Below are 17,132 nucleotides of genomic sequence, written 5' to 3'. Positions count from 1 at the left end.
GCAAATATGATGTCTGAAAGATTGTGCAAAATGGTGGCCATAAAAGCCGAAAGAAGCACTCGAATGTGACGGAAGATGAGATCTTTTCTGTGATAGACAAGGTGAGGGTAAGCTTTGGGTCTAGAAACAGGGTGATTGTTGAGTGTGTCTTATGGGATTTTCACGATTTGCAGTGTGGGTTGGCTAATTGCTCATTTTAGCAATGTGGAAGTGACCAAAAGCCGAGCTAGCTAGGAGTCGAACCTAGAATCTTCTGATCCGTAGTCAGATGCGTTATCCATTGCGCCACTAGCCCCATGCGTTTGTATTCACGTGGCCCGCAGAGCGCAAAGATCCTCTTTTGCTTTTTCAGCCAATGAAAGGCAAAGGTCCATTTGCCAAAGAAAAAAGACAGTCAGCCCACCTTAAGTGAAAGCTCTTCCTTCGAGCCGGAATTGAACCAGCGACCTAAGGATACCTGTCCCGCTTCATCTACAGTCCTCTGCTCTACCATCTGAGCTATCGAAGGGAATGGAGCAGTAGTTTTCCAGGCCTCTTTATGGATATACCATGTCCCACAGACTCCTTGAAAGGGACCCATTGTGACTCAGGCCTTCTGCTAACAGGGGATGCTAGTGCGACACTGAACCATCAAAGGCAAGATTTGGTGAAATGTCTTGTCTTGAGCAAGCATCTGTGACTTGGTGTACCTTGATAACATCACTCCCTATATGCAGTTTAGCTAATTTGGTTCTTAGTTCTTGCTAGTCATTGATGTTTTTCCCCTATCCCAAGGTTCTGCTAAAGAGAGGTGTAAGCCTCTGTCTCCTTCATGCAATGCAGCTTGCTGAGGAATTCTGTGTCCATACAAACATTTTTCAATGATCTTTTTGCAAAGAATCGGCATGTTTCATAATGATTGCTGAACATTGACAGGCACGTTAAGAACTACTCATTTAAGGATCATCAAACACCTTTAGTGATTCTTAGCAACCATTTCCTGGTGGATTAACTGAAGCTTATTGGGGGGGGGGCTTGGAGGATGACCAGAGCACCATTTTACTTGTGCAATGGCACAACAAACAAATAGCTTAACTGAAATCATACTGACAGCTTCAGTCAAGTCATCGCCCGACGTGGGGCTCGAACCCACGACCCTGAGATTAAGAGTCTCATGCTCTACCGACTGAGCTAGCCAGGCATGAAAGTCTTTCAGAGCCCTTGAAGAAAAAAAAAACAAGGTACTAATCCAATGAGATGTGAACGACACATCTATTGCGTTTACAGCTGAGAACATTCAACCTTCTGGTGAAATTGTTTTGGCGCATGCAACAAGATAGCGAAGATTATCAGATAACAGCTCACTTGTGCAAATATGATGTCTGAAAGATTGTGCAAAATGGTGGCCATAAAAGCCGAAAGAGGCACTCGAATGTGACGGAAGATGAGATCTTTTCTGTGAAAGACAAGGTGAGGGTAAGCTTTGGGTCTAGAAACAGGGTGATTGTTGAGTGTGTCTTATGGGATTTTCATGATTTGCAGTGTGGGTTGGCTAATTGCTCATTTTAGCAATGTGGAAGTGACCAAAAGCCGAGCTAGCTAGGAGTCGAACCTAGAATCTTCTGATCCGTAGTCAGATGCGTTATCCATTGCGCCACTAGCCCCATGCGTTTGTATTCACGTGGCCCGCAGAGCGCAAAGATCCTCTTTTGCTTTTTCAGCCAATGAAAGGCAAAGGTCCATTTGCCAAAGAAAAAAGACAGTCAGCCCACCTTAAGTGAAAGCTCTTCCTTCGAGCCGGAATTGAACCAGCGACCTAAGGATACCTGTCCCGCTTCATCTACAGTCCTCCGCTCTACCATCTGAGCTATCGAAGGGAATGGAGCAGTAGTCTTCCAGGCCTCTTTATGGATATACCATGTCCCACAGACTCCTTGAAAGGGACCCATTGTGACTCAGGCCTTCTGCTAACAGGGGATGCTAGTGCGACACTGAACCATCAAAGGCAAGATTTGGTGAAATGTCTTGTCTTGAGCAAGCATCTGTGACTTGGTGTACCTTGATAACATCACTCCCTATATGCAGTTTAGCTAATTTGGTTCTTAGTTCTTGCTAGTCATTGATGTTTTTCCCCTATCCCAAGGTTCTGCTAAAGAGAGGTGTAAGCCTCTGTCTCCTTCATGCAATGCAGCTTGCTGAGGAATTCTGTGTCCATACAAACATTTTTCAATGATCTTTTTGCAAAGAATCGGCATGTTTCATAATGATTGCTGAACATTGACAGGCACGTTAAGAACTACTCATTTAAGGATCATCAAACACCTTTAGTGATTCTTAGCAACCAATTCCTGGTGGAGTAACTGAAGCTTATTGGGGGGGGGGGGGGGGGGGGGGCTTGGAGGATGACCAGAGCACCATTTTACTTGTGCAATGGCACAACAAACAAATAGCTTAACTGAAATCATACTGACAGCTTCAGTCAAGTCATCGGCCGACGTGGGGCTCGAACCCACGACCCTGAGATTAAGAGTCTCATGCTCTACCGACTGAGCTAGCCAGGCATGAAAGTCTTTCAGAGCCCTTGAAGAAAAAAAACAAGGTACTAATCCAATGAGATGTGAACGACACATCTATTGCGTTTACAGCTGAGTTCGTTCAACCTTCTGGTGAAATTGTTTTGGCGCATGCAACAAGATAGCGAAGATTATCAGATAACAGCTCACTTGTGCAAATATGATGTCTGAAAGATTGTGCAAAATGGTGGCCATAAAAGCCGAAAGAGGCACTCGAATGTGACGGAAGATGAGATCTTTTCTGTGAAAGACAAGGTGAGGGTAAGCTTTGGGTCTAGAAACAGGGTGATTGTTGAGTGTGTCTTATGGGATTTTCATGATTTGCAGTGTGGGTTGGCTAATTGCTCATTTTAGCAATGTGGAAGTGACCAAAAGCCGAGCTAGCTAGGAGTCGAACCTAGAATCTTCTGATCCGTAGTCAGATGCGTTATCCATTGCGCCACTAGCCCCATGCGTTTGTATTCACGTGGCCCGCAGAGCGCAAAGATCCTCTTTTGCTTTTTCAGCCAATGAAAGGCAAAGGTCCATTTGCCAAAGAAAAAAGACAGTCAGCCCACCTTAAGTGAAAGCTCTTCCTTCGAGCCGGAATTGAACCAGCGACCTAAGGATACCTGCCCCGCTTCATCTACAGTTCTCCGCTCTACCATCTGAGCTATCGAAGGGAATGGAGCAGTAGTTTTCCAGGCCTCTTTATGGATATACCATGTCCCACAGACTCCTTGAAAGGGACCCATTGTGACTCAGGCCTTCTGCTAACAGGGGATGCTAGTGCGACACTGAACCATCAAAGGCAAGATTTGGTGAAATGTCTTGTCTTGAGCAAGCATCTGTGACTTGGTGTACCTTGATAACATCACTCCCTATATGCAGTTTAGCTAATTTGGTTCTTAGTTCTTGCTAGTCATTGATGTTTTTCCCCTATCCCAAGGTTCTGCTAAAGAGAGGTGTAAGCCTCTGTCTCCTTCATCCAATGCAGCTTGCTGAGGAATTCTGTGTCCATACAAACATTTTTCAATGATCTTTTTGCAAAGAATCGGCATGTTTCATAATGATTGCTGAACATTGACAGGCACGTTAAGAACTACTCATTTAAGGATCATCAAACACCTTTAGTGATTCTTAGCAACCAATTCCTGGTGGAGTAACTGAAGCTTATTGGGGGGGGGGGGCTTGGAGGATGACCAGAGCACCATTTTACTTGTGCAATGGCACAACAAACAAATAGCTTAACTGAAATCATACTGACAGCTTCAGTCAAGTCATCGGCCGACGTGGGGCTCGAACCCACGACCCTGAGATTAAGAGTCTCATGCTCTACCGACTGAGCTAGCCAGGCATGAAAGTCTTTCAGAGCCCTTGAAGAAAAAAAAACAAGGTACTAATCCAATGAGATGTGAACGACACATCTATTGCGTTTACAGCTGAGTTCGTTCAACCTTCTGGTGAAATTGTTTTGGCGCATGCAACAAGATAGCGAAGATTATCAGATAACAGCTCACTTGTGCAAATATGATGTCTGAAAGATTGTGCAAAATGGTGGCCATAAAAGCCGAAAGAGGCACTCGAATGTGACGGAAGATGAGATCTTTTCTGTGAAAGACAAGGTGAGGGTAAGCTTTGGGTCTAGAAACAGGGTGATTGTTGAGTGTGTCTTATGGGATTTTCATGATTTGCAGTGTGGGTTGGCTAATTGCTCATTTTAGCAATGTGGAAGTGACCAAAAGCCGAGCTAGCTAGGAGTCGAACCTAGAATCTTCTGATCCGTAGTCAGATGCGTTATCCATTGCGCCACTAGCCCCATGCGTTTGTATTCACGTGGCCCGCAGAGCGCAAAGATCCTCTTTTGCTTTTTCAGCCAATGAAAGGCAAAGGTCCATTTGCCAAAGAAAAAAGACAGTCAGCCCACCTTAAGTGAAAGCTCTTCCTTCGAGCCGGAATTGAACCAGCGACCTAAGGATACCTGTCCCGCTTCATCTACAGTCCTCCGCTCTACCATCTGAGCTATCGAAGGGAATGGAGCAGTAGTTTTCCAGGCCTCTTTATGGATATACCATGTCCCACAGACTCCTTGAAAGGGACCCATTGTGACTCAGGCCTTCTGCTAACAGGGGATGCTAGTGCGACACTGAACCATCAAAGGCAAGATTTGGTGAAATGTCTTGTCTTGAGCAAGCATCTGTGACTTGGTGTACCTTGATAACATCACTCCCTATATGCAGTTTAGCTAATTTGGTTCTTAGTTCTTGCTAGTCATTGATGTTTTTCCCCTATCCCAAGGTTCTGCTAAAGAGAGGTGTAAGCCTCTGTCTCCTTCATCCAATGCAGCTTGCTGAGGAATTCTGTGTCCATACAAACATTTTTCAATGATCTTTTTGCAAAGAATTGGCATGTTTCATAATGATTGCTGAACATTGACAGGCACGTTAAGAACTACTCATTTAAGGATCATCAAACACCTTTAGTGATTCTTAGCAACCAATTCCTGGTGGAGTAACTGAAGCTTATTGTTGGGGAGGGGGGGGGCTTGGAAGATGACCAGAGCACCATTTTACTTGTGCAATGGCACAACAAACAAATAGCTTAACTGAAATCATACTGACAGCTTCAGTCAAGTCATCGCCCGACGTGGGGCTCGAACCCACGACCCTGAGATTAAGAGTCTCATGCTCTACCGACTGAGCTAGCCAGGCATGAAAGTCTTTCACAGCCCTTGAAGAAAAAAAAACAAGGTACTAATCCAATGAGATGTGAACGACACATCTATTGCGTTTACAGCTGAGTACGTTCAACCTTCTGGTGAAATTGTTTTGGCGCATGCAACAAGATAGCGAAGATTATCAGATAACAGCTCACTTGTGCAAATATGATGTCTGAAAGATTGTGCAAAATGGTGGCCATAAAAGCCGAAAGAGGCACTCGAATGTGACGGAAGATGAGATCTTTTCTGTGATAGACAAGGTGAGGGTAAGCTTTGGGTCTAGAAACAGGGTGATTGTTGAGTGTGTCTTATGGGATTTTCACGATTTGCAGTGTGGGTTGGCTAATTGCTCATTTTAGCAATGTGGAAGTGACCAAAAGCCGAGCTAGCTAGGAGTCGAACCTAGAATCTTCTGATCCGTAGTCAGATGCGTTATCCATTGCGCCACTAGCCCCATGCGTTTGTATTCACGTGGCCCGCAGAGCGCAAAGATCCTCTTTTGCTTTTTCAGCCAATGAAAGGCAAAGGTCCATTTGCCAAAGAAAAAAGACAGTCAGCCCACCTTAAGTGAAAGCTCTTCCTTCGAGCCGGAATTGAACCAGCGACCTAAGGATACCTGTCCCGCTTCATCTACAGTCCTCTGCTCTACCATCTGAGCTATCGAAGGGAATGGAGCAGTAGTTTTCCAGGCCTCTTTATGGATATACCATGTCCCACAGACTCCTTGAAAGGGACCCATTGTGACTCAGGCCTTCTGCTAACAGGGGATGCTAGTGCGACACTGAACCATCAAAGGCAAGATTTGGTGAAATGTCTTGTCTTGAGCAAGCATCTGTGACTTGGTGTACCTTGATAACATCACTCCCTATATGCAGTTTAGCTAATTTGGTTCTTAGTTCTTGCTAGTCATTGATGTTTTTCCCCTATCCCAAGGTTCTGCTAAAGAGAGGTGTAAGCCTCTGTCTCCTTCATGCAATGCAGCTTGCTGAGGAATTCTGTGTCCATACAAACATTTTTCAATGATCTTTTTGCAAAGAATCGGCATGTTTCATAATGATTGCTGAACATTGACAGGCACGTTAAGAACTACTCATTTAAGGATCATCAAACACCTTTAGTGATTCTTAGCAACCATTTCCTGTTGGATTAACTGAAGCTTATTGGGGGGGGGGCTTGGAGGATGACCAGAGCACCATTTTACTTGTGCAATGGCACAACAAACAAATAGCTTAACTGAAATCATACTGACAGTTTCAGTCAAGTCATCGCCCGACGTGGGGCTCGAACCCACGACCCTGAGATTAAGAGTCTCATGCTCTACCGACTGAGCTAGCCAGGCATGAAAGTCTTTCAGAGCCCTTGAAGAAAAAAAAAACAAGGTACTAATCCAATGAGATGTGAACGACACATCTATTGCGTTTACAGCTGAGAACATTCAACCTTCTGGTGAAATTGTTTTGGCGCATGCAACAAGATAGCGAAGATTATCAGATAACAGCTCACTTGTGCAAATATGATGTCTGAAAGATTGTGCAAAATGGTGGCCATAAAAGCCGAAAGAGGCACTCGAATGTGACGGAAGATGAGATCTTTTCTGTGAAAGACAAGGTGAGGGTAAGCTTTGGGTCTAGAAACAGGGTGATTGTTGAGTGTGTCTTATGGGATTTTCATGATTTGCAGTGTGGGTTGGCTAATTGCTCATTTTAGCAATGTGGAAGTGACCAAAAGCCGAGCTAGCTAGGAGTCGAACCTAGAATCTTCTGATCTGTAGTCAGATGCGTTATCCATTGCGCCACTAGCCCCATGCGTTTGTATTCACGTGGCCCGCAGAGCGCAAAGATCCTCTTTTGCTTTTTCAGCCAATGAAAGGCAAAGGTCCATTTGCCAAAGAAAAAAGACAGTCAGCCCACCTTAAGTGAAAGCTCTTCCTTCGAGCCGGAATTGAACCAGCGACCTAAGGATACCTGTCCCGCTTCATCTACAGTCCTCCGCTCTACCATCTGAGCTATCGAAGGGAATGGAGCAGTAGTTTTCCAGGCCTCTTTATGGATATACCATGTCCCACAGACTCCTTGAAAGGGACCCATTGTGACTCAGGCCTTCTGCTAACAGGGGATGCTAGTGCGACACTGAACCATCAAAGGCAAGATTTGGTGAAATGTCTTGTCTTGAGCAAGCATCTGTGACTTGGTGTACCTTGATAACATCACTCCCTATATGCAGTTTAGCTGATTTGGTTCTTAGTTCTTGCTAGTCATTGATGTTTTTCCCCTATCCCAAGGTTCTGCTAAAGAGAGGTGTAAGCCTCTGTCTCCTTCATCCAATGCAGCTTGCTGAGGAATTCTGTGTCCATACAAACATTTTTCAATGATCTTTTTGCAAAGAATTGGCATGTTTCATAATGATTGCTGAACATTGACAGGCACGTTAAGAACTACTCATTTAAGGATCATCAAACACCTTTAGTGATTCTTAGCAACCATTTCCTGGTGGATTAACTGAAGCTTATTGGGGGGGGGGCTTGGAGGATGACCAGAGCACCATTTTACTTGTGCAATGGCACAACAAACAAATAGCTTAACTGAAATCATACTGACAGCTTCAGTCAAGTCATCGCCCGACGTGGGGCTCGAACCCACGACCCTGAGATTAAGAGTCTCATGCTCTACCGACTGAGCTAGCCAGGCATGAAAGTCTTTCAGAGCCCTTGAAGAAAAAAAAAACAAGGTACTAATCCAATGAGATGTGAACGACACATCTATTGCGTTTACAGCTGAGAACATTCAACCTTCTGGTGAAATTGTTTTGGCGCATGCAACAAGATAGCGAAGATTATCAGATAACAGCTCACTTGTGCAAATATGATGTCTGAAAGATTGTGCAAAATGGTGGCCATAAAAGCCGAAAGAGGCACTCGAATGTGACGGAAGATGAGATGTTTTCTGTGAAAGACAAGGTGAGGGTAAGCTTTGGGTCTAGAAACAGGGTGATTGTTGAGTGTGTCTTATGGGATTTTCATGATTTGCAGTGTGGGTTGGCTAATTGCTCATTTTAGCAATGTGGAAGTGACCAAAAGCCGAGCTAGCTAGGAGTCGGACCTAAAATCTTCTGATCCGTAGTCAGATGCGTTATCCATTGCGCCACTAGCCCCATGCGTTTGTATTCACGTGGCCCGCAGAGCGCAAAGATCCTCTTTTGCTTTTTCAGCCAATGAAAGGCAAAGGTCCATTTGCCAAAGAAAAAAGACAGTCAGCCCACCTTAAGTGAAAGCTCTTCCTTCGAGCCGGAATTGAACCAGCGACCTAAGGATACCTGTCCCGCTTCATCTACAGTCCTCCGCTCTACCATCTGAGCTATCGAAGGGAATGGAGCAGTAGTTTTCCAGGCCTCTTTATGGATATACCATGTCCCACAGACTCCTTGAAAGGGACCCATTGTGACTCAGGCCTTCTGCTAACAGGGGATGCTAGTGCGACACTGAACCATCAAAGGCAAGATTTGGTGAAATGTCTTGTCTTGAGCAAGCATCTGTGACTTGGTGTACCTTGATAACATCACTCCCTATATGCAGTTTAGCTAATTTGGTTCTTAGTTCTTGCTAGTCATTGATGTTTTTCCCCTATCCCAAGGTTCTGCTAAAGAGAGGTGTAAGCCTCTGTCTCCTTCATGCAATGCAGCTTGCTGAGGAATTCTGTGTCCATACAAACATTTTTCAATGATCTTTTTGCAAAGAATCGGCATGTTTCATAATGATTGCTGAACATTGACAGGCACGTTAAGAACTACTCATTTAAGGATCATCAAACACCTTTAGTGATTCTTAGCAACCATTTCCTGTTGGATTAACTGAAGCTTATTGGGGGGGGGGCTTGGAGGATGACCAGAGCACCATTTTACTTGTGCAATGGCACAACAAACAAATAGCTTAACTGAAATCATACTGACAGTTTCAGTCAAGTCATCGCCCGACGTGGGGCTCGAACCCACGACCCTGAGATTAAGAGTCTCATGCTCTACCGACTGAGCTAGCCAGGCATGAAAGTCTTTCAGAGCCCTTGAAGAAAAAAAAAACAAGGTACTAATCCAATGAGATGTGAACGACACATCTATTGCGTTTACAGCTGAGAACATTCAACCTTCTGGTGAAATTGTTTTGGCGCATGCAACAAGATAGCGAAGATTATCAGATAACAGCTCACTTGTGCAAATATGATGTCTGAAAGATTGTGCAAAATGGTGGCCATAAAAGCCGAAAGAGGCACTCGAATGTGACGGAAGATGAGATCTTTTCTGTGAAAGACAAGGTGAGGGTAAGCTTTGGGTCTAGAAACAGGGTGATTGTTGAGTGTGTCTTATGGGATTTTCATGATTTGCAGTGTGGGTTGGCTAATTGCTCATTTTAGCAATGTGGAAGTGACCAAAAGCCGAGCTAGCTAGGAGTCGAACCTAGAATCTTCTGATCTGTAGTCAGATGCGTTATCCATTGCGCCACTAGCCCCATGCGTTTGTATTCACGTGGCCCGCAGAGCGCAAAGATCCTCTTTTGCTTTTTCAGCCAATGAAAGGCAAAGGTCCATTTGCCAAAGAAAAAAGACAGTCAGCCCACCTTAAGTGAAAGCTCTTCCTTCGAGCCGGAATTGAACCAGCGACCTAAGGATACCTGTCCCGCTTCATCTACAGTCCTCCGCTCTACCATCTGAGCTATCGAAGGGAATGGAGCAGTAGTTTTCCAGGCCTCTTTATGGATATACCATGTCCCACAGACTCCTTGAAAGGGACCCATTGTGACTCAGGCCTTCTGCTAACAGGGGATGCTAGTGCGACACTGAACCATCAAAGGCAAGATTTGGTGAAATGTCTTGTCTTGAGCAAGCATCTGTGACTTGGTGTACCTTGATAACATCACTCCCTATATGCAGTTTAGCTGATTTGGTTCTTAGTTCTTGCTAGTCATTGATGTTTTTCCCCTATCCCAAGGTTCTGCTAAAGAGAGGTGTAAGCCTCTGTCTCCTTCATCCAATGCAGCTTGCTGAGGAATTCTGTGTCCATACAAACATTTTTCAATGATCTTTTTGCAAAGAATTGGCATGTTTCATAATGATTGCTGAACATTGACAGGCACGTTAAGAACTACTCATTTAAGGATCATCAAACACCTTTAGTGATTCTTAGCAACCATTTCCTGGTGGATTAACTGAAGCTTATTGGGGGGGGGGCTTGGAGGATGACCAGAGCACCATTTTACTTGTGCAATGGCACAACAAACAAATAGCTTAACTGAAATCATACTGACAGCTTCAGTCAAGTCATCGCCCGACGTGGGGCTCGAACCCACGACCCTGAGATTAAGAGTCTCATGCTCTACCGACTGAGCTAGCCAGGCATGAAAGTCTTTCAGAGCCCTTGAAGAAAAAAAAAACAAGGTACTAATCCAATGAGATGTGAACGACACATCTATTGCGTTTACAGCTGAGAACATTCAACCTTCTGGTGAAATTGTTTTGGCGCATGCAACAAGATAGCGAAGATTATCAGATAACAGCTCACTTGTGCAAATATGATGTCTGAAAGATTGTGCAAAATGGTGGCCATAAAAGCCGAAAGAGGCACTCGAATGTGACGGAAGATGAGATGTTTTCTGTGAAAGACAAGGTGAGGGTAAGCTTTGGGTCTAGAAACAGGGTGATTGTTGAGTGTGTCTTATGGGATTTTCATGATTTGCAGTGTGGGTTGGCTAATTGCTCATTTTAGCAATGTGGAAGTGACCAAAAGCCGAGCTAGCTAGGAGTCGAACCTAGAATCTTCTGATCCGTAGTCAGATGCGTTATCCATTGCGCCACTAGCCCCACGCGTTTGTATTCACGTGGCCCGCAGAGCGCAAAGATCCTCTTTTGCTCTTTCAGCCAATGAAAGGCAAAGGTCCATTTGCCAAAGAAAAAAGACAGTCAGCCCACCTTAAGTGAAAGCTCTTCCTTCGAGCCGGAATTGAACCAGCGACCTAAGGATACCTGTCCCGCTTCATCTACAGTCCTCCGCTCTACCATCTGAGCTATCGAAGGGAATGGAGCAGTAGTTTTCCAGGCCTCTTTATGGATATACCATGTCCCACAGACTCCTTGAAAGGGACCCATTGTGACTCAGGCCTTCTGCTAACAGGGGATGCTAGTGCGACACTGAACCATCAAAGGCAAGATTTGGTGAAATGTCTTGTCTTGAGCAAGCATCTGTGACTTGGTGTACCTTGATAACATCACTCCCTATATGCAGTTTAGCTAATTTGGTTCTTAGTTCTTGCTAGTCATTGATGTTTTTCCCCTATCCCAAGGTTCTGCTAAAGAGAGGTGTAAGCCTCTGTCTCCTTCATGCAATGCAGCTTGCTGAGGAATTCTGTGTCCATACAAACATTTTTCAATGATCTTTTTGCAAAGAATCGGCATGTTTCATAATGATTGCTGAACATTGACAGGCACGTTAAGAACTACTCATTTAAGGATCATCAAACACCTTTAGTGATTCTTAGCAACCATTTCCTGTTGGATTAACTGAAGCTTATTGGGGGGGGGGCTTGGAGGATGACCAGAGCACCATTTTACTTGTGCAATGGCACAACAAACAAATAGCTTAACTGAAATCATACTGACAGTTTCAGTCAAGTCATCGCCCGACGTGGGGCTCGAACCCACGACCCTGAGATTAAGAGTCTCATGCTCTACCGACTGAGCTAGCCAGGCATGAAAGTCTTTCAGAGCCCTTGAAGAAAAAAAAAACAAGGTACTAATCCAATGAGATGTGAACGACACATCTATTGCGTTTACAGCTGAGAACATTCAACCTTCTGGTGAAATTGTTTTGGCGCATGCAACAAGATAGCGAAGATTATCAGATAACAGCTCACTTGTGCAAATATGATGTCTGAAAGATTGTGCAAAATGGTGGCCATAAAAGCCGAAAGAGGCACTCGAATGTGACGGAAGATGAGATCTTTTCTGTGAAAGACAAGGTGAGGGTAAGCTTTGGGTCTAGAAACAGGGTGATTGTTGAGTGTGTCTTATGGGATTTTCATGATTTGCAGTGTGGGTTGGCTAATTGCTCATTTTAGCAATGTGGAAGTGACCAAAAGCCGAGCTAGCTAGGAGTCGAACCTAGAATCTTCTGATCTGTAGTCAGATGCGTTATCCATTGCGCCACTAGCCCCATGCGTTTGTATTCACGTGGCCCGCAGAGCGCAAAGATCCTCTTTTGCTTTTTCAGCCAATGAAAGGCAAAGGTCCATTTGCCAAAGAAAAAAGACAGTCAGCCCACCTTAAGTGAAAGCTCTTCCTTCGAGCCGGAATTGAACCAGCGACCTAAGGATACCTGTCCCGCTTCATCTACAGTCCTCCGCTCTACCATCTGAGCTATCGAAGGGAATGGAGCAGTAGTTTTCCAGGCCTCTTTATGGATATACCATGTCCCACAGACTCCTTGAAAGGGACCCATTGTGACTCAGGCCTTCTGCTAACAGGGGATGCTAGTGCGACACTGAACCATCAAAGGCAAGATTTGGTGAAATGTCTTGTCTTGAGCAAGCATCTGTGACTTGGTGTACCTTGATAACATCACTCCCTATATGCAGTTTAGCTGATTTGGTTCTTAGTTCTTGCTAGTCATTGATGTTTTTCCCCTATCCCAAGGTTCTGCTAAAGAGAGGTGTAAGCCTCTGTCTCCTTCATCCAATGCAGCTTGCTGAGGAATTCTGTGTCCATACAAACATTTTTCAATGATCTTTTTGCAAAGAATTGGCATGTTTCATAATGATTGCTGAACATTGACAGGCACGTTAAGAACTACTCATTTAAGGATCATCAAACACCTTTAGTGATTCTTAGCAACCATTTCCTGGTGGATTAACTGAAGCTTATTGGGGGGGGGGCTTGGAGGATGACCAGAGCACCATTTTACTTGTGCAATGGCACAACAAACAAATAGCTTAACTGAAATCATACTGACAGCTTCAGTCAAGTCATCGGCCGACGTGGGGCTCGAACCCACGACCCTGAGATTAAGAGTCTCATGCTCTACCGACTGAGCTAGCCAGGCATGAAAGTCTTTCAGAGCCCTTGAAGAAAAAAAAAACAAGGTACTAATCCAATGAGATGTGAACGACACATCTATTGCGTTTACAGCTGAGAACATTCAACCTTCTGGTGAAATTGTTTTGGCGCATGCAACAAGATAGCGAAGATTATCAGATAACAGCTCACTTGTGCAAATATGATGTCTGAAAGATTGTGCAAAATGGTGGCCATAAAAGCCGAAAGAGGCACTCGAATGTGACGGAAGATGAGATGTTTTCTGTGAAAGACAAGGTGAGGGTAAGCTTTGGGTCTAGAAACAGGGTGATTGTTGAGTGTGTCTTATGGGATTTTCATGATTTGCAGTGTGGGTTGGCTAATTGCTCATTTTAGCAATGTGGAAGTGACCAAAAGCCGAGCTAGCTAGGAGTCGGACCTAAAATCTTCTGATCCGTAGTCAGATGCGTTATCCATTGCGCCACTAGCCCCATGCGTTTGTATTCACGTGGCCCGCAGAGTGCAAAGATCCTCTTTTGCTTTTTCAGCCAATGAAAGGCAAAGGTCCATTTGCCAAAGAAAAAAGACAGTCAGCCCACCTTAAGTGAAAGCTCTTCCTTCGAGCCGGAATTGAACCAGCGACCTAAGGATACCTGTCCCGCTTCATCTACAGTCCTCCGCTCTACCATCTGAGCTATCGAAGGGAATGGAGCAGTAGTTTTCCAGGCCTCTTTATGGATATACCATGTCCCACAGACTCCTTGAAAGGGACCCATTGTGACTCAGGCCTTCTGCTAACAGGGGATGCTAGTGCGACACTGAACCATCAAAGGCAAGATTTGGTGAAATGTCTTGTCTTGAGCAAGCATCTGTGACTTGGTGTGCCTTGATAACATCACTCCCTATATGCAGTTTAGCTAATTTGGTTCTTAGTTCTTGCTAGTCATTGATGTTTTTCCCCTATCCCAAGGTTCTGCTAAAGAGAGGTGTAAGCCTCTGTCTCCTTCATGCAATGCAGCTTGCTGAGGAATTCTGTGTCCATACAAACATTTTTCAATGATCTTTTTGCAAAGAATCGGCATGTTTCATAATGATTGCTGAACATTGACAGGCACGTTAAGAACTACTCATTTAAGGATCATCAAACACCTTTAGTGATTCTTAGCAACCAATTCCTGGTGGAGTAACTGAAGCTCATTGGGGGGGGGGGGGGGCTTGGAGGATGACCAGAGCACCATTTTACTTGTGCAATGGCACAACAAACAAATAGCTTAACTGAAATCATACTGACAGCTTCAGTCAAGTCATCGGCCGACGTGGGGCTCGAACCCACGACCCTGAGATTAAGAGTCTCATGCTCTACCGACTGAGCTAGCCAGGCATGAAAGTCTTTCAGAGCCCTTGAAGAAAAAAAAAACAAGGTACTAATCCAATGAGATGTGAACGACACATCTATTGCGTTTACAGCTGAGTTCGTTCAACCTTCTGGTGAAATTGTTTTGGCGCATGCAACAAGATAGCGAAGATTATCAGATAACAGCTCACTTGTGCAAATATGATGTCTGAAAGATTGTGCAAAATGGTGGCCATAAAAGCCGAAAGAGGCACTCGAATGTGACGGAAGATGAGATCTTTTCTGTGAAAGACAAGGTGAGGGTAAGCTTTGGGTCTAGAAACAGGGTGATTGTTGAGTGTGTCTTATGGGATTTTCATGATTTGCAGTGTGGGTTGGCTAATTGCTCATTTTAGCAATGTGGAAGTGACCAAAAGCCGAGCTAGCTAGGAGTCGAACCTAGAATCTTCTGATCTGTAGTCAGATGCGTTATCCATTGCGCCACTAGCCCCATGCGTTTGTATTCACGTGGCCCGCAGAGCGCAAAGATCCTCCTTTGCTTTTTCAGCCAATGAAAGGCAAAGGTCCATTTGCCAAAGAAAAAAGACAGTCAGCCCACCTTAAGTGAAAGCTCTTCCTTCGAGCCGGAATTGAACCAGCGACCTAAGGATACCTGTCCCGCTTCATCTACAGTCCTCCGCTCTACCATCTGAGCTATCGAAGGGAATGGAGCAGTAGTTTTCCAGGCCTCTTTATGGATATACCATGTCCCACAGACTCCTTGAAAGGGACCCATTGTGACTCAGGCCTTCTGCTAACAGGGGATGCTAGTGCGACACTGAACCATCAAAGGCAAGATTTGGTGAAATGTCTTGTCTTGAGCAAGCATCTGTGACTTGGTGTACCTTGATAACATCACTCCCTATATGCAGTTTAGCTAATTTGGTTCTTAGTTCTTGCTAGTCATTGATGTTTTTCCCCTATCCCAAGGTTCTGCTAAAGAGAGGTGTAAGCCTCTGTCTCCTTCATGCAATGCAGCTTGCTGAGGAATTCTGTGTCCATACAAAAAACAATTTTCAATGATCTTTTTGCAAAGAATCGGCATGTTTCATAATGATTGCTGAACATTGACAGGCACGTTAAGAATTACTCATTTAAGGATCATCAAACACCTTTAGTGATTCTTAGCAACCAATTCCTGGTGGAGTAACTGAAGCTTATTGGGGGGGGGGCTTGGAGGATGACCAGAGCACCATTTTACTTGTGCAATGGCACAACAAACAAATAGCTTAACTGAAATCATACTGACAGCTTCAGTCAAGTCATCGCCCGACGTGGGGCTCGAACCCACGACCCTGAGATTAAGAGTCTCATGCTCTACCGACTGAGCTAGCCAGGCATGAAAGTCTTTCAGAGCCCTTGAAGAAAAAAAAACAAGGTACTAATCCAATGAGATGTGAACGACACATCTATTGCGTTTACAGCTGAGTACGTTCAACCTTCTGGTGAAATTGTTTTGGCGCATGCAACAAGATAGCGAAGATTATCAGATAACAGCTCACTTGTGCAAATATGATGTCTGAAAGATTGTGCAAAATGGTGGCCATAAAAGCCGAAAGAGGCACTCGAATGTGACGGAAGATGAGATCTTTTCTGTGAAAGACAAGGTGAGGGTAAGCTTTGGGTCTAGAAACAGGGTGATTGTTGAGTGTGTCTTATGGGATTTTCATGATTTGCAGTGTGGGTTGGCTAATTGCTCATTTTAGCAATGTGGAAGTGACCAAAAGCCGAGCTAGCTAGGAGTCGAACCTAGAATCTTCTGATCCGTAGTCAGATGCGTTATCCATTGCGCCACTAGCCCCATGCGTTTGTATTCATGTGGCCCGCAGAGCGCAAAGATCCTCTTTTGCTTTTTCAGCCAATGAAAGGCAAAGGTCCATTTGCCAAAGAAAAAAGACAGTCAGCCCACCTTAAGTGAAAGCTCTTCCTTCGAGCCGGAATTGAACCAGCGACCTAAGGATACCTGTCCCGCTTCATCTACAGTCCTCCGCTCTACCATCTGAGCTATCGAAGGGAATGGAGCAGTAGTTTTCCAGGCCTCTTTATGGATATACCATGTCCCACAGACTCCTTGAAAGGGACCCATTGTGACTCAGGCCTTCTGCTAACAGGGGATGCTAGTGCGACACTGAACCATCAAAGGCAAGATTTGGTGAAATGTCTTGTCTTGAGCAAGCATCTGTGACTTGGTGTACCTTGATAACATCACTCCCTATATGCAGTTTAGCTAATTTGGTTCTTAGTTCTTGCTAGTCATTGATGTTTTTCCCCTATCCCAAGGTTCTGCTAAAGAGAGGTGTAAGCCTCTGTCTCCTTCATGCAATGCAGCTTGCTGAGGAATTCTGTGTCCATACAAACAATTTTCAATGATCTTTTTGCAAAGAATCGGCATGTTTCATAATGATTGCTGAACATTGACAGGCACGTTAAGAACTACT

General features: G+C 44.6%; 35 non-coding genes across 35 annotated transcripts; all 35 read right to left on the bottom strand.

Annotated features, from left to right (window-relative positions):
- Positions 1-222: 222 nt before the first annotated feature.
- Positions 223-295, bottom strand: trnar-acg (transfer RNA arginine (anticodon ACG)). The gene has a single exon. It is a non-coding gene; the product is annotated as a tRNA-Arg (tRNA).
- A 124-nt stretch (positions 296-419) lies between these two features.
- trnay-gua (transfer RNA tyrosine (anticodon GUA)) lies at positions 420-508 on the bottom strand. The gene is given in 2 exon segments: positions 420-455; positions 472-508. It is a non-coding gene; the product is annotated as a tRNA-Tyr (tRNA).
- Positions 509-1,107: 599 nt separating this feature from the next.
- On the bottom strand, positions 1,108-1,180 carry trnak-cuu (transfer RNA lysine (anticodon CUU)). The gene has a single exon. It is a non-coding gene; the product is annotated as a tRNA-Lys (tRNA).
- A 390-nt stretch (positions 1,181-1,570) lies between these two features.
- On the bottom strand, positions 1,571-1,643 carry trnar-acg (transfer RNA arginine (anticodon ACG)). The gene has a single exon. It is a non-coding gene; the product is annotated as a tRNA-Arg (tRNA).
- A 124-nt stretch (positions 1,644-1,767) lies between these two features.
- trnay-gua (transfer RNA tyrosine (anticodon GUA)) lies at positions 1,768-1,856 on the bottom strand. The gene is given in 2 exon segments: positions 1,768-1,803; positions 1,820-1,856. It is a non-coding gene; the product is annotated as a tRNA-Tyr (tRNA).
- A 611-nt stretch (positions 1,857-2,467) lies between these two features.
- Positions 2,468-2,540, bottom strand: trnak-cuu (transfer RNA lysine (anticodon CUU)). The gene has a single exon. It is a non-coding gene; the product is annotated as a tRNA-Lys (tRNA).
- Positions 2,541-2,928: 388 nt separating this feature from the next.
- trnar-acg (transfer RNA arginine (anticodon ACG)) lies at positions 2,929-3,001 on the bottom strand. The gene has a single exon. It is a non-coding gene; the product is annotated as a tRNA-Arg (tRNA).
- Positions 3,002-3,815: 814 nt separating this feature from the next.
- On the bottom strand, positions 3,816-3,888 carry trnak-cuu (transfer RNA lysine (anticodon CUU)). Its single transcript has one exon. It is a non-coding gene; the product is annotated as a tRNA-Lys (tRNA).
- Positions 3,889-4,277: 389 nt separating this feature from the next.
- trnar-acg (transfer RNA arginine (anticodon ACG)) lies at positions 4,278-4,350 on the bottom strand. Its single transcript has one exon. It is a non-coding gene; the product is annotated as a tRNA-Arg (tRNA).
- Positions 4,351-4,474: 124 nt separating this feature from the next.
- On the bottom strand, positions 4,475-4,563 carry trnay-gua (transfer RNA tyrosine (anticodon GUA)). Its single transcript is given in 2 exon segments — positions 4,475-4,510; positions 4,527-4,563. It is a non-coding gene; the product is annotated as a tRNA-Tyr (tRNA).
- Positions 4,564-5,169: 606 nt separating this feature from the next.
- On the bottom strand, positions 5,170-5,242 carry trnak-cuu (transfer RNA lysine (anticodon CUU)). Its single transcript has one exon. It is a non-coding gene; the product is annotated as a tRNA-Lys (tRNA).
- A 389-nt stretch (positions 5,243-5,631) lies between these two features.
- trnar-acg (transfer RNA arginine (anticodon ACG)) lies at positions 5,632-5,704 on the bottom strand. The gene has a single exon. It is a non-coding gene; the product is annotated as a tRNA-Arg (tRNA).
- Positions 5,705-5,828: 124 nt separating this feature from the next.
- Positions 5,829-5,917, bottom strand: trnay-gua (transfer RNA tyrosine (anticodon GUA)). Its single transcript is given in 2 exon segments — positions 5,829-5,864; positions 5,881-5,917. It is a non-coding gene; the product is annotated as a tRNA-Tyr (tRNA).
- Positions 5,918-6,516: 599 nt separating this feature from the next.
- Positions 6,517-6,589, bottom strand: trnak-cuu (transfer RNA lysine (anticodon CUU)). Its single transcript has one exon. It is a non-coding gene; the product is annotated as a tRNA-Lys (tRNA).
- A 390-nt stretch (positions 6,590-6,979) lies between these two features.
- On the bottom strand, positions 6,980-7,052 carry trnac-aca (transfer RNA cysteine (anticodon ACA)). The gene has a single exon. It is a non-coding gene; the product is annotated as a tRNA-Cys (tRNA).
- Positions 7,053-7,176: 124 nt separating this feature from the next.
- trnay-gua (transfer RNA tyrosine (anticodon GUA)) lies at positions 7,177-7,265 on the bottom strand. The gene is given in 2 exon segments: positions 7,177-7,212; positions 7,229-7,265. It is a non-coding gene; the product is annotated as a tRNA-Tyr (tRNA).
- A 599-nt stretch (positions 7,266-7,864) lies between these two features.
- On the bottom strand, positions 7,865-7,937 carry trnak-cuu (transfer RNA lysine (anticodon CUU)). The gene has a single exon. It is a non-coding gene; the product is annotated as a tRNA-Lys (tRNA).
- Positions 7,938-8,524: 587 nt separating this feature from the next.
- Positions 8,525-8,613, bottom strand: trnay-gua (transfer RNA tyrosine (anticodon GUA)). Its single transcript is given in 2 exon segments — positions 8,525-8,560; positions 8,577-8,613. It is a non-coding gene; the product is annotated as a tRNA-Tyr (tRNA).
- Positions 8,614-9,212: 599 nt separating this feature from the next.
- Positions 9,213-9,285, bottom strand: trnak-cuu (transfer RNA lysine (anticodon CUU)). The gene has a single exon. It is a non-coding gene; the product is annotated as a tRNA-Lys (tRNA).
- A 390-nt stretch (positions 9,286-9,675) lies between these two features.
- Positions 9,676-9,748, bottom strand: trnac-aca (transfer RNA cysteine (anticodon ACA)). The gene has a single exon. It is a non-coding gene; the product is annotated as a tRNA-Cys (tRNA).
- Positions 9,749-9,872: 124 nt separating this feature from the next.
- trnay-gua (transfer RNA tyrosine (anticodon GUA)) lies at positions 9,873-9,961 on the bottom strand. Its single transcript is given in 2 exon segments — positions 9,873-9,908; positions 9,925-9,961. It is a non-coding gene; the product is annotated as a tRNA-Tyr (tRNA).
- A 599-nt stretch (positions 9,962-10,560) lies between these two features.
- Positions 10,561-10,633, bottom strand: trnak-cuu (transfer RNA lysine (anticodon CUU)). Its single transcript has one exon. It is a non-coding gene; the product is annotated as a tRNA-Lys (tRNA).
- A 390-nt stretch (positions 10,634-11,023) lies between these two features.
- Positions 11,024-11,096, bottom strand: trnar-acg (transfer RNA arginine (anticodon ACG)). The gene has a single exon. It is a non-coding gene; the product is annotated as a tRNA-Arg (tRNA).
- Positions 11,097-11,220: 124 nt separating this feature from the next.
- trnay-gua (transfer RNA tyrosine (anticodon GUA)) lies at positions 11,221-11,309 on the bottom strand. The gene is given in 2 exon segments: positions 11,221-11,256; positions 11,273-11,309. It is a non-coding gene; the product is annotated as a tRNA-Tyr (tRNA).
- Positions 11,310-11,908: 599 nt separating this feature from the next.
- trnak-cuu (transfer RNA lysine (anticodon CUU)) lies at positions 11,909-11,981 on the bottom strand. The gene has a single exon. It is a non-coding gene; the product is annotated as a tRNA-Lys (tRNA).
- A 390-nt stretch (positions 11,982-12,371) lies between these two features.
- trnac-aca (transfer RNA cysteine (anticodon ACA)) lies at positions 12,372-12,444 on the bottom strand. Its single transcript has one exon. It is a non-coding gene; the product is annotated as a tRNA-Cys (tRNA).
- A 124-nt stretch (positions 12,445-12,568) lies between these two features.
- On the bottom strand, positions 12,569-12,657 carry trnay-gua (transfer RNA tyrosine (anticodon GUA)). The gene is given in 2 exon segments: positions 12,569-12,604; positions 12,621-12,657. It is a non-coding gene; the product is annotated as a tRNA-Tyr (tRNA).
- A 599-nt stretch (positions 12,658-13,256) lies between these two features.
- trnak-cuu (transfer RNA lysine (anticodon CUU)) lies at positions 13,257-13,329 on the bottom strand. Its single transcript has one exon. It is a non-coding gene; the product is annotated as a tRNA-Lys (tRNA).
- Positions 13,330-13,916: 587 nt separating this feature from the next.
- On the bottom strand, positions 13,917-14,005 carry trnay-gua (transfer RNA tyrosine (anticodon GUA)). Its single transcript is given in 2 exon segments — positions 13,917-13,952; positions 13,969-14,005. It is a non-coding gene; the product is annotated as a tRNA-Tyr (tRNA).
- A 604-nt stretch (positions 14,006-14,609) lies between these two features.
- On the bottom strand, positions 14,610-14,682 carry trnak-cuu (transfer RNA lysine (anticodon CUU)). The gene has a single exon. It is a non-coding gene; the product is annotated as a tRNA-Lys (tRNA).
- A 390-nt stretch (positions 14,683-15,072) lies between these two features.
- trnac-aca (transfer RNA cysteine (anticodon ACA)) lies at positions 15,073-15,145 on the bottom strand. Its single transcript has one exon. It is a non-coding gene; the product is annotated as a tRNA-Cys (tRNA).
- A 124-nt stretch (positions 15,146-15,269) lies between these two features.
- trnay-gua (transfer RNA tyrosine (anticodon GUA)) lies at positions 15,270-15,358 on the bottom strand. The gene is given in 2 exon segments: positions 15,270-15,305; positions 15,322-15,358. It is a non-coding gene; the product is annotated as a tRNA-Tyr (tRNA).
- A 602-nt stretch (positions 15,359-15,960) lies between these two features.
- On the bottom strand, positions 15,961-16,033 carry trnak-cuu (transfer RNA lysine (anticodon CUU)). Its single transcript has one exon. It is a non-coding gene; the product is annotated as a tRNA-Lys (tRNA).
- A 389-nt stretch (positions 16,034-16,422) lies between these two features.
- Positions 16,423-16,495, bottom strand: trnar-acg (transfer RNA arginine (anticodon ACG)). Its single transcript has one exon. It is a non-coding gene; the product is annotated as a tRNA-Arg (tRNA).
- A 124-nt stretch (positions 16,496-16,619) lies between these two features.
- On the bottom strand, positions 16,620-16,708 carry trnay-gua (transfer RNA tyrosine (anticodon GUA)). The gene is given in 2 exon segments: positions 16,620-16,655; positions 16,672-16,708. It is a non-coding gene; the product is annotated as a tRNA-Tyr (tRNA).
- Between the last annotated feature and the right edge of the window lie 424 nt (positions 16,709-17,132).

The sequence above is a fragment of the Oryzias latipes genome, chromosome 6, assembly GCF_053564925.1.
Source record: "Oryzias latipes strain Hd-rR chromosome 6, Olatipes_Hd-rR_3.1".
NCBI classification, from domain to species: domain Eukaryota; kingdom Metazoa; phylum Chordata; class Actinopteri; order Beloniformes; family Adrianichthyidae; genus Oryzias; species Oryzias latipes.
This window is presented reverse-complemented; position numbering and strand designations above follow the sequence as displayed.